The following is an 18,701-nucleotide window of genomic DNA, read 5'->3' on the forward strand; positions in this document are numbered from 1 at the left end:
GTAACGTTCTTGCTCAAGTATAATAAGTAATGCAATACAGCCTCGCTGTAAATGCTGCCAGTGTTAAAAGTACACTGCCACATAGACCAAACTTTAAAAATTTGTTTTAATTTACTATTTATTCATTTTCATTTATTATTATAACCATTTAGGTTAAGAACTGTAAATACTGTACTAATATAATAATATAATACTTTGTGTCTGCAAATAAGTATAAGTCATAATATTATAGACATATGTAATAGTAACCTTTGAAACAACCTTTAGTAAAAATAATAAAATGGTCATTATAATAAATAAGAATATACTTAATTATAATTTAATATTAGTTGACGATCAATCACTTTGTGAGCGGCTTGATCACTTGGCGTTGCGTAGAGATGTGGGATCTCTCTGCATCTTCTACCGCATTCACCATGGAGAGTGGTCAGAGGAGTTGTTCGGACTGTTACCTGCAGCTGAATTTTATCATTGGACGCCAAGGCAGAATGCAAAATACCATCCGTCATCACCTTGACGACGTCGTTCCACAACTGGGCGTTTTTTAAAGCAATTTTTACTGCGTACCACTTCTATGTGGAACTAGTTGCCCATGGAAGTATTTCCGAACCAATTCTACTTAGGGTTTAAAAAAAAACATTAGCGCTACAATATTTTTAGGTTTGGGCCTCAGTTTTCAGCATCTGTTTCATAATAATTTGTCAATCTAATAAGTAGGTGATGCTAAGCCTGACATACACCATCGACTTTTTACGTCTACGGCAGGCCGGTTTCCGCGCGATGTTTCCTTCATCGTTCAAGCAAAAGTAAATGTAACCATATATATCCATTGGTGCATAGCCAGGGATTAAATAAACGATCTCAGGGTTAACAGTCGCATGCTGAAGCCTGTTCATTTCAGGATGTTGACGTACGGTACAGAAGAGTTAAACTTGCCCTCAGATGCATCCATCACCGGACCGAGTATTGATTCCGCCTATAAAAGTAAAATCCATGCACAACTGAGCGTTGACTGTCTAACCTCGGGGTTGAGAATCGTTCGCTTAATCATTAGGCCAAAAGTCTCCACGTTATATCTTTAAATAATTTCGTTCTAGTCTTTAACTCTCGTAATCTTAGATACACGTTACATTCTGCAAAAACCTTTTCATTCTATGAGATGTATAAAAAATTCATTCATTCAAAACAAAGGTGAATTAACCATATATTTTAAAATGTCTACCATTAATTTGTACGTATTGTAAATAGGCGGGAGCCGGGTACGATCGCTCGTTACCTAGCAACCGTTGCTAGGCAACCAACGCAGGTTAGTTTTGAGTAGAGCGAGTCCCCAAATTTTATGACAAAAGTGTTATCTATAATTCCTTTCACACATCGAATACATACACAATTATTATTCTAGACTACAGTTTTACTAATTAAATAAAATAATAATTGGACAAGACACACATATATAGCCATCAAAATCTAAATGTATAATCAGAAAAAAAATTACTCTCATAATTTTTTCCAAACGCGCCAAAAGAAGTATAACTTCAAAACCTCATACTCCGTATTTAAACAAAAGGCGTTAGAAAATGGTGCATTAATAATTTAATATCCCATTTAATTAATATCAGTTACATCAAGTATATCGCAATTAAAGTTACAGTTTTATATTAAAAAAGTTACGAAGATAAGAAAGACTCAATAAATAGCCGACAATATCTCTCTATATCCATAATACTCTATAATATCTCCCAGACATCACGACGCCAATGAAAACCCGTTTTCCGCCACCCCCTACCATGTCATCGATACACCGTGCCATATTCCCCTCCCGTAAGACCTTCGCAAATACCATAATTTATGACCAGAGACACTTTTTATTATTCATAGAACATGAACTGATTTTAGAAGCAGACATTTGGAGATGTGTGCAATATAGATCTCTTAAATTTATCGGAAAATTGATTTTACCTGCAAATTTAAAGATCTGCACATGTTTTTCAAAGAGACGGTTACTATAGTTAACAGAGTGCAACTAGACATATTTTATTTTTTAGGGAAATTCGGTATGAGAGACTGAAGAAAAAGCTTGTTTTCAGATTTCTATATTTGGTTTGTAATCTTTTTTTTCCTCCTTCTGTGCCTGACTCACACCGACGGCAAGCAGGTTTCCTTATGATGTTTTCCAGTGCCGGAGAAACGGGTGCTAAAATCGCAGAGTCAGAAATTATTAGTACACAGCTGGGGTGTGAACCAATCACCTCAGTGATTAGGGCCGCACGGTCTTCTAGGCAACTGCTTTTCGTATTTAAAGTAAAAATACCAAGTGTTCGACTTGCCTTATAGGGAATAAACTATATCTCGCTACTTCGTCGCTAAAAAAGGCTCTCATAGTAACGGCCGCATCGTAATAATTTTATTTGCGACTTCCAATGGTGTACGCGTATTTTTATTGTGCACTCCACTTATTTTTAATGGCTTCCTAGGGATTTAACCACTTTTCTACTTATCTGTACTTATCTAATTATTTGAATTATGAAACAGCCTTTTGTGATGCAAAAAGTTATTTTTTTATTGATTGCCACCTGGGCAGGAGGCTCACCTGCTGTTAAGATTAGGGTGCGCAAGTGCATTGCCGGCCTTTTAAGAATTGGTACGCTCTTTTCTTGAAGGACCCTAAATCTAATTGGTTCGGAAATACATCGGTAGGTAGTTCCATTTAGAGGTGCTCCACGACAATAACTGCCTTTGAAAACGCTCATTGTGTAACGACGGACGTCCAGGTGATACGGGTGGAATAACATATTCTGGCACGACGTGCGATGATGCAACAAATAAATCTGGATATATACGGATACTCGATATTTATACATGCGGTACATATTTCTATTTATGAATGCTGTAAGAATTACAATAGTGAAAACACTGGCAATAATGGGGATATTATAATAATTGTTATTATTTTAGCATGGATTTTTTTCTTAAATTCTTAAAAATTTAAAACGAGGTCGATGTTTTTGAATCTATGTGTAAAATGGTATTTTGTGATTGTATATTTTTTATTCCTATGGTACCCTATGGTAGTTAACATAACACTGTTAAACTATTATATAAAATATTTACACTAAGATAATCTTTGTGAACAGTATTGGCCTGGACAATACATTGTATGAATCAGAGGGCAAAGATACGAGAGCTCCATGACTAATGTACTCTCAGTAATCTTTGTCAATGGGGGAAGGATGACTCATCACTTCTAATGCTCGATAATATTATGACAAGATGGTCTACTATCGCAAGGATATTAAAGAAATGTACTTTACAAAACTTTCTACTATTTTGTATTTGAGTATGACTCTAGAGTTAGTGATTTTGATTTGCAAATATCAAAAACATTTATTCATATACACTCAAATACTAATAAGTGAAACGTGTGTGAAATGTTTTAAAGAATATAATTAACAATATTTTTATAACTAACTCACTTACTCGTATGTAACTTTAATATTATAATATGTTTCTTTACTAGAATAAATATCTAAATTTGGATCTGAAATGGCTGCCGTTGAGAATAGTAGCACGTCTACGCTTGGTCTACGCAAGAGCTACGAGAAAGCTACGATTAGCCTACAAAATTAGTTACAAGCGTTGATCGGAAGACGGTGCAATCAAAGTGATTGAGCCTTTGATGCTAGTTCATTGCACTCCACTGGACCGTGAAACAACTATAAGTGCATTAAAGGCTTAATTATGATTGGCTATATTAACTAAAGACTTTTAACATGGCGCTTGATTGCTACGTATATAAAATATTATATATTATATAAATTAGATGCCGTTCATTTCGTTTTAAGTTTAAATTTCTATTAATTTATTTTTAAATATAAGTGCCGTAGGTATATAAGTTCACCAATAATAGTAGCTTATAGCTTAATAGGATCGATGAATTCCTAAATATACTAATTTTACGTGATTATATTGCCTTATAAAATGTTATTATTTATTTAAGTGTAAATAGATGAATATAACCTTATACAAAAATATGCATATAAAAAAGCAGATTACATAAGTTAATGTAAAAGCTAATCCAAGGGTTAATTGGGCCTCAATTAATATATATATATATATATATATATATATATATATATATATATATATATATATACGTAATTACGAGGCAGAAGAAAAATTATCAAAAAGAAGATTTTTACTTTGCATTTTAAAGTATGAAAATGAGTATAAATATGACTAGGATATCTCGATACTTCATGTTTATATTCATGTTATACAGTTTGTTTATAAAACCTACTTTGATTTTTTTCACAAAACACCGTTGCTAGACAACCATTTTCAATAATGTTTTGAAGAAGCTAACGAAAAGATTTTAATTCCCCACACGTTTAAGTCCTGCAAATCCAGCCCCAGTTGTACGCGACAGACTGACAGTATGACAGACGTGCTGATCAATCCTACCCTTATCATACGTCGCTTCGTCAAATGCCATCTGTTAGCCCCACAAATTGCAGCAATTTCATGTCGTTTCCTTTTTTTGTTCGATTTTAAAAATTATTTATTTAATAATTGTGTTTATTGTAGGAAAACTGACCAACATAGAGTTCATTTTTCACTTATTTTTTCTTTATACATATTGACATGGATGACATTTCTTTCAATTTTAGTGCGTGACATACATAGATTGTAGTATTTGTGTTGATAGATTTAGAACCTGTTACGTCAAATCCATTTTGAAGTGAACTTCTTTTGGCGCTTGAGGGTAAAATTTTGACGGAAACGTCACGAAGATGTAGCGCTTTTGGCAAAGAAAATTGAGAGAGCGACTGAGACCGATTGATAGAGAGTAAGAAGGGGATCTCGAGAAAAAATACACGCCATTGGTTGATGTATTCGTTTAGTAGTTACATATAAGAACACTAGATCGCAATTCTGTTATAACGTGTTGTACAGTAAATAAAATTAACGCAGATTTTTTTATTTATTTATATTATCATTAGCACGTATACAGTGTGTAAACAATGTGACTATAGATATACAAATATATGGAGTGATCATATACTGGTACATGATCATTTATTGGGGCTTTTACCTTAGTAATAATTCATTTACAAAGAAGTTTACTTCTGACATGTGTGTACTTTGTACGCACTTTTTTATATAGGATTATTATTCACAGGTTCACTCAAGGCCTGTGCAAACAATTCCATTATCCCATACAAATTGAAGTAGCTTGCTGAGATGTATTGGTGATCCAAGTGTAGATGATCATTTTATTATTATTGATATACCATAAATTTCTTTGAAGTATATCATAATTCTTAATAACAAATTCAGTCAATAATTTATTTCATGATTTGCTCTTGATTAGTGACAACAGTAAAGCAGTTAAAAACGTAAGGCAGAACCTTAGTGATAAAAGTATAAATGAAACAGACACAAATGTTTGGCAATTGTTTATACTCAGTATGGTGAAAATAAAAATGTATTGCGTGCTGTGATGAATAAACGAAGCCGAGCAATTTGTAACTAACTTTTTAATGTCGTGTAATGTCTTTTATAGACCTTCACCTATATATCAGGAAATTCACGATTTTAGGATTATTCACATTCATTAGCAAATTCCAGCTATTTACAGATAATTATTATTATTACTAGATAGATAAACAATAATAATGTAATTTATTGACATTGTGGACCCATCATATCACATATAATCTATAGTATCATATACTTACAGAGGACACGCGAAATAAATTCAAGCTATCCGAGTCCTCGTTTGATGCAATTTCCACTTCCGTCTCACCGATATTGCTCTTTACCCACTCCACATTGTTACATATAGGTTACAACATATGTATATTATATATTCACGAGAACATAGACGTGCAACATATGCATCGAATTGAAAACTTCATCTGTTTTTTTAAGTGGCTTAAAACTACTGATATACCCAGGTATCTTGAATACCTTTTTTTTGTAAAGATTTTATGTATTTAATAACGGTTATCTTAATAAACAGTATCGATTGAATACTTCAAACTATTCTTAAGAAAATTCGGTTCAAAATAAGTAAATCAACATTCTATAAACATCTATCTTGGATAAAAGGTATCTTTAAAAATAAAGAACAGTGTCTTTTGACGTGTATCCCTAAGGTTCAATCCCCGGCTGTTCACCACCCTTCTTTCTTTGTGGGACCTTACATAGGGACCTGACCTGACTGGAGGGACCTGATCGGACATTCGCTCAAACGGTAACGGAGAACATCGCGAGGAAACCGGCTTGCCTTAGACCCAAATAGTCGGCGTGTGTCAGGCACAGGAGGCTGATCTACTTGTCTATAATATTGAGAAATGATCATGAAACATATACACAAATCTGAGGCCCACACATAAAAGGTTGGAGTGCCACTGACTTATTTTTATTTTTATCTTTAAAAACGACCTATTTGTAGTATAGTTTTTTGTAGTATTCAAGGTAATTTGAATGCATTATAAATTAAAGCTTTTTAAAGAATTTAGCATAGCATTTTAATACTTTAAACTTTTGTTATGAGCTTTAAAAAACTCAAACGTGCATAATAAATTGCAATGTGCGAACTTATGGAGGCTCAAGGATTTAGCAAACATGCTGAAATATCATTAAACGTATGGAACAATGATTATGGTATGAACGTAAAGACTTCCTGAATATTTTGTATGTTTTTGAAAATATCTTAACTTTAATATCGTTTTGTTATTATTACAAAACTTAGTAATGTATACAAGTGCTATTTGTCTGGGTCGAGAGAGGTAGATATCGCATAGATTTCGATGCATTAAAGCAGTTCCTTAAGATAAACATAGACTAACTTAGAATAATGTTAAATTGTTTTGATTAAATACACTTTAGCACAAATGATTTTCCTTATTTGAGTCTGTCAGAAAAAAGCCAAAATATAATTTTATCTAATTGATCAAACTATAAAAAACAAGACCTACTTTTAGGATACATTTCTTATAGAAAGTTTTATAAAGCTTCATATTATACCATGTCTGAAAGCTCCTATTTACCCCACAAGGTCCTGCTAAAGCTAGTACCAGTCAGGACGCTGGCGTGAGCGGTTGTGTTCATGTGATTGTGTTATTGGATTATTCATCTGTGATTGGTAAGTCTTAAGTACGATAACCTCTATTTATAGACGTTCGAAATTTAAAAAAAAACGATTCGGCAATCTCTAGTAACAGGTTGAAGTAGGGTTGTCACACTTTAAGAAATTTATCTAATTACACGATATTTATTGCTGTTTTTTATGGTACATGAACTGTCGAATGAAATTTATATTTATATTTTTATAGTAGACAATATCTCGTGTGGTTTGCACGTGATAGAGAACATATATTTTATTTTGTCCCTTGTAGGCTTTGCTCCATTATATTTCTTTGTTCTCAACGTTATTTATTCGCAATATTTAATGTAGGTGAACACAACAATAGTCTTTTTATCTCGTTCTATATTTTTAAGGATGACACTACTAAGTGCCAATTAATATATGTAATATAATAATATTTTATGATATATAGGTTACTTCTCCATCACACTTATCCATTTAACGCCGGGTTTGAATGCGGGACTTATGGTTGACCGGCTTAGCTAACGTTGCTTAAGGGTTTGTGTCATACATAGATTTATTAATATTTTAAATGTAGTTCCAAGAACCGTAGGTATAACGTAAATATATATATATATGTATAAATGTTTAATTAATTATATTTTTTTTGACTTCGTTGACATACACTTATATTTTATAAGCATTTACGAGTTTTCAAGTTCGAACGATCTAAGTCCTGTATATTGTAAGTAATAAATGTTCAATCATTGTATATATATACTAATGGCGCTACAACCTTTCAGGTGTATGCCGCCGATTTTTGTATCTGTTTCGTGAACATTTCGAACGCACGTGTGTGACCAACCTTCTTACACATACCGTCGAGTTTTTGGATCTTAAGTATGCCGGTTTCCTCAAGATGTTTTCCTTCGCCGTAAGAGCGTGTGTTAAATGTGCATATAGATAGAAAGTCCATTGGTCCAGGGATCCACCCCATGGATGAGATACGCGAGTAGAAACCACTTGGCCAATTCTGTAATGCACTGATTTTTAGTAATACATGCCTAATTTACAAGTATGTTATAGATCGATATTTCAAATGACACCACACGTGGGAATACGATCCGCTGGTATAATATATATTTTTATATTTACAACTAAAACCTTGTATTCATTTGATTTTTAGTTAAATACGATATAATTTATTCAAAAAATTAGCATACCCTAAGACTCTTTATAGATTAATGATGTGATTAAGCTCAAATACGCTTTCCCCCAAAAAAAATTTTTAAAACACTAGAAAATGTTTGCCGAATAATTCTACTAATTAAGTCCAAAATCATATATTTTAATGTGATTATATTTGATAAAAATGATGAGTGATATATAATATATTATTATAGAAATATACTACTTAGGTTAAGATTTATTGAATTATTAGTTAAATATTTATTCTGTCTATACCAGCGAAACATATAACATTTTTTTTATTATACGATACTGACAATATGTATACACGTATAAGATACAAACGTATTTTTTAAAGATTGCATGTAAGTAACAATACATATACAAGTTTTGTTACCAATCTGTATTATTTCTTATTACGTTTTACGGCCAAAACACTGTAACTGAATTTCGAGATATTTAATTTCTGGCAACCCTAATAAACAATGTATGAAGATTGCTTAGTCCTAGCCATAGTCTGTCTAGACAATAAGTGAGTAAGCTATTCTTTGCCCAGAATTTGTTTTCTCTGATTGAAACGACATGAAAGAATTTAAACTTTTTTGAAGTCAAATAAATTCTCGTCTAATAAACAAGAGAGCATTGATGGCCTAGTAGCTTTAGCGTGCGACTCTCATCCTTGAGGTCGTGTGTTTGATTCTCGACTGTGCACCAATCGACCAATGTGTCACGCACAACAGGCTGATCACTTACTTGCCTATTGATAAATGATCATGAAACAGATACAGATATTTGAGGTCCAGGCCTAAAAACACAAGGGGTGTAGGATAATGAGTTTAATTATTATAAAATACTGTATTTCGACTCTGATTTATAAGCGGACGGACATACTCCCTTGGAGTTACAGCAACAAGTTTACAATACAACATAAAATTTATATATTTTTTATATTAGCTATTAACTTAACTAAAATATTGTGAATAAACAAAATTCAACGACGCCCCAAAATTTGATAGAATTATTTAATAAATTATTCATTTGCATGAAAAAATAAGAATTAAACAGTTGTTGCTGCAAGGCGCGTGAATTGTATTAATATACAGTGTGAGTATGATATTGAGTGATAATAATTCGTACGCAATTTTCTTCTCTCTAAAATATAAAATAAATATCAGTGTTACCATCATATAAACTAAAAACTACCACTTTGTTTTGGTTTGCTTTTCACCTGCCCACATTTCTTTGCAATAAATTTATTACTGAATCAATTTCTCCAAAACGTTAAATAAAAAAGTATTAAGCTTACACTTTCAATAGAAATAACAACAATCCCCTTACAAATGAATCCTATTTATTCCACATTAATTACTGTGATCTCAGTGAAGAGCGTTTTTATTTAAATAAAACTTTTACTTTGGATTCCAGGTCTTTAATCGTTGCTTATTAAATATTCTACAATTCGTATTGGAGTATTAACTACGTAGTATTTAAAGATTTTAGCCAAAACACAACAAATATAATCTCTAAACACGTAATGCTGTATGAATAATTGGGAAATAGAAAATTGTGAAAACACCTGGTTGTACATTTAACGTTCGCTGGAACGGCGAAGAAAAACATCGTGAGGAAACCGGCTTCCATTGGTACCAAAAAGTCGACGCCGTGTTTCAGGCACAGAAGGCTGATCTTTGCCTATTAGATTGATAAATGATTATGAAACAGATAAAGACTGAGCGGTTGTAGCGACATTGATTTAACAGGTAAGCTATCAGCATCAAAAGCTTTTTTCTTGTTTTATTTATTTATTATTACATAGCGCGGTCACCGTCTTTTGCATTAATTGAATTTTTATGATTGAAATTGTTTTATCATTCTCTACTCAGAAGGTAGGTCAAGTCTGAGCGTTGTGGTCAGCAAGGAAACATCTGAGTATCTGTTTTCACCGGATTCTGTTTAGAGAGGCTTTTATTACAGTGTACAGTTTTGAGGAAAACGGATCTTTCACTTGATCGGTCTTGATCTAGCTTTAGATATACTGTAATATCCGACTGTTATTGTAATTATATGAAAAGTGCACCAAAATTGGTTTAAAGAAAACGTGTGTGTACTTCAGTACACGCGTTAGAAGTTATACTACTTTGGCGTAACAAGATAAAAATCTTTTTAATAATTTTATCTTTCGAATTATACTACGTTTGTATAAAAAACGACACTAACAATAGAAAAAAGGTATTTACTACATTGAAAATTTTATTATAACGCATTATCTAGTTAAATAAGGTTTATTTAAATATCACAAAAAACATCTACATATTTAAAGAAATGGACAATTTTTTTGATAAAATGTTGACTTCAGGGTGTGTTTGTGTTGGTGTGTCGGTGTCGGCTTTTGTGACGGTGTTTCTGTGTGCATCGTAAAAATTTACTCTCATAATTTTTCCCTAACGCGCCGAAAGAAGTATAACTTCAAAAAATATAAAATGCTACCAGTCACTTATCCGTCTCTTTTCATTACACTATTAACACAAAGTAATAGACAGAGACAAATGGCGAAATATCTCTCATTCTAGTTAGGAAACCGCTTTCATACCAGTATCTTATATGTACTTTGTATTAACTTACACATATACAGATAACGATAAATATAAAAATAATGTAACTCTTGCTTGCTTGCTCAATATTTTTAACAGACAGACAAGTACACAAATACTGTGTCGTTCAAGAATTTTCTTCTTAAGTACTTCTATGTATGTCTGTACTGTAATTATTCCTTGCTAAAAACGGGAAAAACGAAAGAGGTGAGCGAGCCAGCACAGCATTATACCAAAAATAATTATAAGCTATTTCTAGTAACAATTGATGTATCTATCGTGCAATTTCGGAAGCAATAACAGGGCCATAGCGTGACAGAAAACCGCAACGACCTTGATCGATCACGTGTTATCTATTGAAGACATTTGTTTTATCAATCTGGCTTTGTATTGGCATAAGAGGTTTAGAATATTTCAATTGAATATAATGCTTTTTTTTAACTGGAAATTTTAAATTTGGTGCTTTTTTAGTGTTTCAGATGTTATTAATTATCTATGTCTGCTAAATATGTACTAGAATAACTGATACATATTATTTATTAATTATATGGATTACAAGCAAGTATACAGTCGTTACAATTTTGTTAACCAACAAAGTAATAATCAAAAGAAATTTAAAAAATTTGGTCCCTGTGGCAGTGTACCTTTAACGCATTTCCTTACTGTATTGCGATAATTATTCGTTAAGCAACAGCTCACACACAACAGCCGGGGTCACCGGTACTATCTACCAGGCGCCAAATTAAATAATTATCATTAATAAGCGCTGGTGCACTTGACCCCCAGGTCCCAAGAGTCTCTACTCCAAAGAGAACAAAATCGAAGTTAAAGGAAAGACTCTTATATTTGTGCCGTTTATTATTTTATGCCTGCTCTGCGACTGCCCCAGCTTTCTTGCTTATCCGAAGAATGTGTTGAGATGGAGCAAACGTGTCAACGTGACTGATAAATACCCGTAACTACAAAATAATACCATTTTTTTTTGTTTAAACTAAAATTATTTTCCTATTGGTTACGCCTTCATCGTAACATCGACATTATACAGCTTCTGGGGTTTGGCGCGTGTATGTTCTTTTTAATTTTTATAGCCATGAAACAGAAAAAAAACATCTATAAATAATCTAGAGGCTTATTCAGTTGATCTGTGATACACGTGTAATAATTATAACGTATCTAGAACGTATTAGTTTCAGTTTAAAATAAACTTGAATAATGAAATTTTGTATTGTAGAGATTGTTACGGCTTGAATCTTCTCAAATCATTAAAGGCAATGTCTCAAGTTTATATTAGACGGAGTTGAGCGAGAAGTTTGCTGTTATTAAGAAAGTTGTGCGATTATGTTACATTCAATCTTCGGCTAACCAATGTTAACTAGGAACTTTATCAACTACAGTAGATCACGATTGTGTACGTAACGGATTTTATAAAGTACTTTAAATATCGTCTAGTTTCTTATCGCCCTACTAACTGTTTGTTGAGAAGATTTACGTGTACAAATTAGGGTGGCGAGAATGAAAAATGAAAGACGAAATCCGACACCGTGCGTTTATTATGCTTGAACATATAACATGACGTGTAAGCGTGTATTACTATGCTGTTATTCAAACATTTATTTATTTATTCACAAAAAATCATACACTATTCAGTACTAAGCCAATATAATAATATTGCTACTGTGTACTCACTGTGCGAACATATGACGTCAATAGTGTCGGAGACAGAATTCTGTAATCGCAACGTCTTTTTTAACGCAGATGTCTGCTATAGTAGTTCTGGTCGTTGGAATCGCAAATATCCTTCATAGAACGACGTCGCTCATATCCCCCCCCTACAAAAAACCCGAGCACCATTTGCTGTATAAAAAGCTTATCTAGAGAGCGCTTGGAGTGAATATAAAACGCTCAGAGGCAGATAGTAGAATGAATATTCTTTTTTTTTTTACAAGTTTGTTTCTTTAAAAGATCTGCAATCGGATTGCAGATGTCGGTGACTGCTTTTAAGATTTCTCGGGTAGGGGCTTAGGTGGGTGGGTGCCTTCTGTCGCTATATTTATATACTTACTTCATTTGTATTTTTTAATATAATAGGGTGCAAACGGGCAGGAGACTCTCCTAATGTTAAGTGATACTCGCAACTGCGTTACGGCCTTTTAGCAATTGGTACGGTCTTATGTTGACCCTAAGTCGAGTTGGTTTGGTAAATGCGGTAGAAGATACCTATATGTTGATCCACGGGATCAAGCCGCTCGGAAAGTGACGATATTTCTATTATTTTTGCTTCAAATATCTATTGAAAAACTATAATATTTTAAACTTTCATAATAATTATTGGCACATATGCGATCTAAAGCATTTAACACTTTGTTAGAATAAGAAATAGAACAGACAAATAGAAATAGAACCTGGCGTGTTAAATTATGTAAAAAAAATCACGAAACAAAACTCACGGAAACTGAGCTAGACATAGAAAATCCTGTGTCGCTACAATATTTTAGGTTTGGGCTTCAGATTTCTGTATCCGTATCGTCATTTGGTTTTTATAATAGGTAAGCACTAACACACCACGTTCTTTCTTTGTGTATAAGGCATGACGATGTTCTCCTTCGCTGTCCGATCGACTATTAAATAAGCACATAGAAAATCCATTGGTCTAAAATCGATGATCCTCCTCAGACCTCAGGGATGAGAGTCACTTGCTGAAGCCACTATGTCAAAACTTCTTTATACTTCTTTAGATTAAATATACACATTCAATTGCATAATCATATTTTTTTTTGCTATATGTAACCTGTGTTACCGCTTTAATATTTCTTAAGGCAATGGGATTTTCACGAGATTATCCAGATGCCATTTCTAAACATATGGTCACATTTATAATGAGAATGCATGCCTCAATGGGTAACTGATATAGTTGAATTTGAGATATTTTTGTAAAGATATTTCTTTATTAAAGCACAATTGGAATCAGCTATTTCCAAATAACGTCGCTGTTATTGTTATAACATCAAACGCCGGACATATCAACGTGTGTGGCAGCTTTTGTTTTATAGGCACAGAGAAGCCTTTAAAAAGCTTCTGTTAACGGACTTATGGCTTTTGTTGAAATATACGCTCCTGAAAGAAGCTAGATGAATAATGTTAGTAATGGTAGCTGGCGACAGATTATCCAATTACCTATTAACATACAACTTAAGTAATTCCTAAACTAATGCTAATTTATGCGTAACACTGGGAGTATCAATAGAGCTACAGATTTCTGTATCTATTCCCTGATCTTTTCTAATAGGCAAGTAGGTGATAAACCTTCGGTGCCTGACGCCCAACGTCGACTTTTTGCTTCTAAAGTACTCCGGTTTCCCCGCAATATTTTCCTTCCCTGTATAAACGAGTGCGAGCGCACATAAACACAAAGTGCACAGCCGGGGTTCGAACGGGCCCTGGGATGAGAGTCACATGATAAAACCACTAGGCCAACACTGTTCAAAACTGTAAATACGCAATCTTAAATATATGCAAACGTTCTATTCATTCAGATTTTTCATAATATTTATTGTAAGTGTAGCTGAAATTCACAATCGGATACGAGATTAGAATCACGATGTTTTCGGGCCAATTGTCATATGATTTAATAAAGAATGTTAAAAAAAAATTCCCGAGGGATATTAAAGGCCTTTCTTAAAATGAAGAAACTTTTACTATATTTTATATGTATACTATCTCTTTGATGTATAGGAGAAAGGATTTCTAAGATTTCTTAAGGAAAAGAGATTACGTGAAAAGTGTGACGTCATTTTATGTGTTATTCTTATCATACAATTGTTATAATTTTGCCTTTGAAGATATAAAAAGAACATCTTGGTTAGATATAGCCCAAAAGTATTGTACCATATTTAGTTGAAAATGTATATTTCCTTCGCATGGATAACGAATATATTTCGTAAATAAAGTAATTATAAAATGTAACAACGTAAAATAATTGTCTAGAAATCTTTCCCAGTGGCAAACTTCAAATTACGAAGTCTGTTAACGTCACATTTTACTATAATATAGGTACGTATAGAAGCATAGGCAACGCAAGGAAGTCGGAAGTATATCTTCCACATGTATAAGAGTGCCCCTCGACCAATCCAAGATAAGAAATTAAGTGCAATTGGCGATTTTAATTTGACAGAGACTTTACTGACTTTCGCATCCTTTTTACGATTTCAGAACTGCCAGTAAATGTAAATTTAGAACAACATTTTACTGACGTTCATAATCGTACATTAATTTATATTTTGATACATCATTCGGAAGATTACTGATTCGGGTACAAAGTTAGGGCAAAGAGTACAAAATTATGTTATTCCTTATGAGTCTCGAAATTATATGCCGCACGCCTAACTAAAACTGGACCATTTCCATTATACATAATATAAAAGACCATTGAACAAACAGCATTCATCCAACACCAGACAGTATTGATCGTACTCCCAACTATTTAAAATTGTACTAAGTTTTATAACAAAAAGTCCTCGCAACGGCTCAACTGTTCGAAACTTTTACAGTGTTATAGAAAACGGACCTTTATCTTCAGTATTTTAAAAGATTTTTTGTATACACTCTACGGGATCGTAATTATGATGAACGATTATTAAATTTGATTTTCTTTTAGAAACTGCCTCGTTACGTGTACTTTAAAGAAAACTTAGTTTTGCTAGCATCCGCGCCTGTAGATATATACTTTATACTTTAGTCAGTTCAATTAGCGTTTAAAGGTCAATATGTATTTTTTAAAAAAGAAAGATTTAAGGCAAAACAAAACAGCTTAATAAAGTTTACATCCGCATAAAAAGAAAAAATATTCAATGGAATTTATATGAAATTGTTTATTATCTATAGATACTATAATATATAATAAACAATTTCAAATAAATTCATATGTATAAAAACGTCTTTAGTTTAATAAGTAGTAATAGTACTTATTAAACTAAAGACGTTTTTTATACTCCCCGATGCTGTTTGCATATGCACACTATTGCCAGTGATGCCAATCAGATTTGAACACAGCTTTTTCAGCAAAAACTACATCCAGCATCAAAGTACATGATAGAAGAGGCTGGTAGAAGGTAGAAGTCGTGATTGCGGAACGTACGAATGTAGAATGTCATCACATCCGCCGAGGAGCTTTTTAGACTATCGCAAGTACCCAGCTTTTCATGTTGTTAACATCTAAACTAGCTATAAAGCAACACCAGTGGCACCAGAAGAAGATCAAAACACATAACAGATACGGTGGTCTTTATTTATATACGGGAATCATTGTTAATCTATGATTCTGAAAGCCTTACTATAAGTAGACGATCATCAGCTAATATATCATTGAGAATACTGAGCAACCATAAATAATGATTGTATAGCTTAAATTAGATTGCTTAGAGTACGAAATAAATCTTGGTGTGGCAAAGTTTTATTATTGGGAATCACGCGAGCTTGTCCTTCATTTATCTTTATTCTGTCGGATCTTTGGTTTTATTGAATTCACGCGGGTTTTGGTGTAATGTACCTAATAGTTGTTTTACAAAATATTAGAGATTCAGACTGTTTTTATCTGAGATATATTTTTATTAACCTAACTCTGCATTACAGCATTAGCAAAAACAAGAGAATAACTTTAGTTAATAGTGTAAGACGTTACTTTGGAGTGAGATCTCTGAAGCTGTATCTCTTAAGCTTCAAGGCTTTCAAAAGTTTGCTTTTAACGGTTTGATGATGGCCTAACAAAAGTTCTGGCAGTTCTTAGTCTCCCAAGCCTGTTTTATCAGTTTAGCTCGCCCCACTCACGCAATACAAATTCAACGATAATGGGGCTGATAAAAATTCAAAAGATAGGTCAAAATTTTTAACAAACTTATCTTACCTAAAGGAACGACGGACCTCGAGGTGCATTTGTTTAGTTGTTGTAGTCAATTATACTTTTTTCATGTTTATACTAAATACGATGTCTAAATTAAATCAACAATTAATGCATAAATTTCCAAACTAATTATCATAATTAACGGGTTGAAGTTAATTTTAAAAGCAAATGGCGTGATACACTGCCATAGTAGCTGGTTTGATCAATAGTGGACTCAAATCAGCCTTTGACATGGAACTTAGGTCTAGGTGTTATTATCAACCAAAATAGGAGTTAAATATAGACATCTCTTAAATTACCATGGCAAAAGGAACGGAAAAGTGGAACAAAAAATAATAATCTGGTTCCCAAGCTACAATTACAAAATAGGAAGATAATTTAGAAGGATAGCCCAGATTAAGGAAAGAGCACACGGGTATCTAATACAATGAGACGATAGAAGTATAAATGTAATAAATGGGATTTTTTTCTATGCTTTCTAACCGTTTACTTTAGCTCACGATTGAATCAATCAACGGCAGACTGTTGCACACGGACCTAAGCCGAGTGAACACAGTTTTTATGGGTATTGTAGAAATTTGCGGGTTGTTCGTGCCGTATTTGATATAACTGCTTTTCGAAGGTTGATATAAATGGATTTCGGGAGGCCTAACAATTTGATAGATTTGTGTCGTGTTAACTGTTTATTATTATTATTGACCGGTGGATGTTTAAGGTTGTCTAAAGCATAGTTAAGAAGTTCATCTGTTTTAATTAAACACCATAGTACCATGTAGTAGCGCTGTGATATAGTTTTAATTTACGTAGACAAGAGGGTCTCAACCTTGACATACTATAATAATAATAAGCCTTTATTCAAAAATAGATGGAAGAAGGCCTCCTCCAACATTTTCCACCCTAATTAATTTTGTGCCATCGTCATCAATTTTTTTCCAGCTTCCCTCCCGATCCCGTCGGCCCAACGCTCTATTGGTTTTCCTTTGTTTCTTTTCGACCAGTCCATTTGGTTACTGTTTTATACCATCTGTCATCTGTCACCTGTATCACGGGCTACGTTGCCTGCCCATTTCCATTTAAGTTGCTTCTGATATTTCTGCGAATACATGTTTGTCGCGTAATTGAATGCCGAGAATACTCCGTTTTATCGCACGCTGGCATGAACGGTTTTTGAAAATCTAAGTTAGTGTTCTATATGTAAGGCAAGGCAGCAAGCAGGAATCCACCACATTTTTCTTTAGCTTAAGTGGCTTACCTTTGAGGATTTCTTTTAAGCTCCAAAACTTCTTCCTAGTTGTGGTGATGCGGCGCTCTAGTTCTTTGTCGTGTCATTGTTTCTTAAGTGAAACTTGTATACCAAGCTGTATAGCTATCTACATGTTGGCTGTTCCGTTAAGCATAATAGGATGAATGTTGTTATTTGTTGCAACTATTGTTTTTGAAGTCTTTATTTATATTTGTTTCTTGACAATAGATATACTATAAAAATATAAATTCACGCAACATGTCGTGATGATACAATTTTAACGATCATTTTATACAAAACTTGGCATTTTCTAATTAAATGTATGTACAAAACAAAATATAAATTAATTAAAGATTTAAGTCGGCGTCTCGTAGATAGTACCGATGATCCAAGAGCTGCTTACCTCGCTCAACGAATAAGTATCGCAATACAGCGGGGAAATCCTGCCAGCGTTAAACATTGCCACAGGGACTAAACTTTTTTAATTTTGTTTCAATAGTCTATTTTTAATTTTTAATTATTTTTATTATTAATACCTACGTAGGTTAAGAAAATTGTAAATAGTGTATATTTGATTGTTATGATTAGATTTTAATAAACGAATTCAATCCGTTAAAAAAAATATGTGTAAAGAAGAATTATAACTTAAACAAATATAAATACATATATGTTAGCTACTCCAGTTGGAAT

General features: G+C 33.1%; 1 protein-coding gene across 1 annotated transcript in view; it reads left to right on the forward strand.

Moving 5' to 3' along the window:
* Nucleotides 1-7,088: 7,088 nt before the first annotated feature.
* The window catches only part of LOC123720564 (cilia- and flagella-associated protein 91), an 86,930-nt gene continuing 75,317 nt past the window's right edge, over nt 7,089-18,701 (forward strand). Inside the window, exon 1 of the mRNA XM_045677229.1 lies at nt 7,089-7,150. The gene's annotated coding sequence lies outside the window, so the exon portion shown is untranslated. The remainder of the gene's footprint in view (nt 7,151-18,701) is intronic.

Source organism: Pieris brassicae, chromosome 2, assembly GCF_905147105.1.
Source record: "Pieris brassicae chromosome 2, ilPieBrab1.1, whole genome shotgun sequence".
Lineage (NCBI taxonomy): Eukaryota > Metazoa > Arthropoda > Insecta > Lepidoptera > Pieridae > Pieris > Pieris brassicae.